Consider the following 3,160-nt stretch of genomic DNA (forward strand, 5'->3'; position numbering starts at 1 on the left):
GAAAACTTATGCCAAATAGGAGAAGAAAGATGAAGCAACAGTAGAAGTAACTCAGATATGTGTTTATTGCTATTACTGAATTCAGTGCAAGTCCTGGGTCTCCTATAACACTAGGGAGCATATTCCGAAAAGAACTGGCAGCATGACCTCACACAGATACTAAAAATGATCGGGAACAGGTATAATGCTACGATGCTTTGGTTTCTGTTCTTTTTGTTTGTTTGTTTGTTTTTGGGTCATACCTGGTTCTGCACTCAGAAATTGCTCCTGGCAGGCTCAGGGGACCATATGGAATGCTGGGATTCGAACCAGGTTCTGTCCTATGTTGGCCGCGTGCAAGACAAACACCTTACCACTGTGCTATCATTCCAGCCCTGGTTTCTGTTTAAACTTCTGTATTATAATTTCAGAGGGATCTCTGTTCTCCTAAGGATAGAGAGGACCATTTACTGCTCCAGGTTCTGATTAGTTTAAGTAATATTCCTCTTTCTAATTGATCTGATCATTTTCAGATATTGAAACTGCAGAACTGAACCAGTTAATTGTCTCATTAGAAACTAAAGTAGCATGAGATTTTACTCCTTCTTATAGGTAGGGTCCCCAGTCCTTTGATAGCTTGAAAAAGTTACAGAAGATAGACCTTCAGTCACACTCCATTTTAATGACTTCTAGGGTGGTCATATCTCTAGGGAAAATATGTAACAGGGAGGTCATCAAGAAAGCTTCCAGGGGAATAAGGGCAGAAAGAGACACAGAAACTCAACTAGCTAAGGACACTGACATTAATGGGAAATTACATTATGCCTATCTATCCCAGAGGTTGGGGTAAGTAGAAAGAATTAACTGGACACTAACATTTAACTAGGATAATATAAGGGCAGAAGGAGCAAAAATTATGGCTTCCTGTGCTTGCTTCTGCAGCACATATATACTAAAATTGGAACGATACAGAGAAGATTAGCATGGACCCTGAGCAAGGATGACATGCATTCCATATTTAAAAAAATATGGCTTCCCCTGGTAAAATTTAGGGTAAAAGAATTAGCACTAGGTGTGGGAAGCATTTCTTCATCTCTTTCTGACACAGTGCAGGAAAGGAAACTGGATTTAAGGGCCCTATCTTGTTCTTTCCACCCCAACAGTTGTTTAAGTTACAGGACTGAAGAAGCAGGAACTTTATTTTTCTTTGTGGTAGAGTCACAGCCTGAATAAGAAGGACCCCACATGAATAAAAAGGAACCCCCTGCAGATTCAGCTGACTCAGCTCCCAGGACCAGGGCAGAATGCAGTTAGTCTTGGTGCTCCTGCTGACAGTGGTGACTGTGGCGGTGACAGTGAAATGATCAACAAGAATGAATACCTTCTTACCCAGACTGTGGATGGGGCGGTTGTAGGTCAAACTGTCACCCTGGGGATCCCTCCCCTAAACTTTAACTTATGTGATTTGTTTGAGATTTCTGGTTATGCTTCACAAGATCTCCTGCTACTGAGAGATAAGTGTTAAAAAGAAGTGGATACTAACTGATAGGTTCGGGTACTGGGATAGGGAAGTTGCCCTGAGAGCATTCTCATTTTATGCTTGTTCAGTATGGAGTTCCTCAAAATGTGGGGGACAGGAATTTTCTCTGCAGGGTATAGGAAAGTGTCAGAGAAGCCATCTGGCAGCGTAAAAGGAGCCAGACCCTGAGACTAAGGTTGGATGTCTCAAGCAGAGTTTTGGAAATGATGTTAACCAGAGCTTTCTGGCCCAAATATCAGTAGGGGCTTTTAAGAGAATGCTTCCAGACTAACTTTCTAGTGGAGAAGCATAAGTTAAGGCAAATAAGTCAGCAGTTCAACACTACCTTAAGGTGCCAGTATAAGCCCCACAACCCTATACCTCTTCTTGGCTCAATAATTGAAGGGGAAAAGGCACTTAAGACCATAAAAGCAAACTACCATTTTCTCAATGCCACCCAGCCAGGGCTGGCCAAAGACTGCTGGTTATGTTTGGATCTAAGACTCCCATATTTAATGGGAGTGAGAATAATAGAAGCAGTAGTCCAGACAATAAACTCTGGCTGCTCCTGGACTTGGGGAGGATCACCCTGCAGGGACTACAAACATGGACATGTGCCTCTTACCCACCATTCCTGGAGGGGCCAGCAGGGTCTCCTCCCCTTACCTGGACTATTGTAATGAAATTGTAGAGGCCAATATGGCTGCATGGGGAAGTAATTCCCCTTGGAGACCAAATGGGACATAGGTTGTATGTACCAAGGGATTGACTCCCTGTGTGCTTGCCACTGCTTTTGCAAACCCAGATGAGTTTTGCATTATGGTCATTCTCATACCCCAGGTATCATACCTGACAGGAAAAGGTCGGTGGGAACAAATTGAGCAAAGTTATCATTCCCTCTGGAAGAGGGCCATTTTATTTCTTATTCCAGCCCTTGTAACAGCTGGCATTGTCGACTCCATTGGGGTGAGAGTGGCCTTCCTTGTCAAAGGAGACATGGAACTTAAACAACTCTCCCAACAAGTGGACATTAATCTGAGACAATTTAATTTTTCTATCGGGATGTTAGAAAAACATTGTTTTTCTAGGGAGTTGCCTCCCTAGCTGAAGTTGCTCTCCAGAACAGGCAGGAACTGGACCTACTCTTCCTGAAGGAAGGAGGGATGTATATGATTCTGGGGGAGCAATGTTGTTTTTATGTTGTTTCTATGCTAACCTATGTCAGGGGTCACCTGTGAGACACTGGAGCAGGTGAAGGCTAGTTTGCAGGAGCTGGAAAGGTGACAGAAAGATTCTGCCACCTGTTGTGAACAGTGGTTCAATTACCCTGGAAAACCTCCCTGATTAAGATTCTTGTGCAAAGGTCTCAGTATGTGTCCATATGTAGGGATGAGGATGAGGAACCTCAAGGAGAATCAAAGTTTTGATTCAGATCCATAAGAAGAGGAGGGAATATGGGGTTCTGGGTTCTGATGTCATTTTGTTGAGGCCACATGTCAAGCTTCTCTTAGGTTCTGAACAGGGAGAGATACCATTATGTAAGGACCACATGATGTAAGCATGCTAGGTTTCCTCCAGCCTATTTCCCTTAACACTGCCCTAAGCTACTGGGCCATACCAGGGAGCCTATCAGGGAAGGACACAGGGAGCAGTAGGAAGGTA

General features: G+C 43.6%; 1 non-coding gene across 1 annotated transcript; it reads left to right on the plus strand.

Annotated features, from left to right (window-relative positions):
* Window positions 1-905: 905 nt before the first annotated feature.
* LOC126015353 (U6 spliceosomal RNA) lies at window positions 906-1,015 on the plus strand. The gene has a single exon (XR_007498225.1). It is a non-coding gene; the product is annotated as a U6 spliceosomal RNA (small nuclear RNA).
* The last annotated feature ends 2,145 nt before the right edge of the window (window positions 1,016-3,160 follow it).

The sequence above is a fragment of the Suncus etruscus genome, chromosome 7 (assembly GCF_024139225.1).
Source record: "Suncus etruscus isolate mSunEtr1 chromosome 7, mSunEtr1.pri.cur, whole genome shotgun sequence".
In the NCBI taxonomy this organism is placed as follows: Eukaryota; Metazoa; Chordata; class Mammalia; order Eulipotyphla; family Soricidae; genus Suncus; species Suncus etruscus.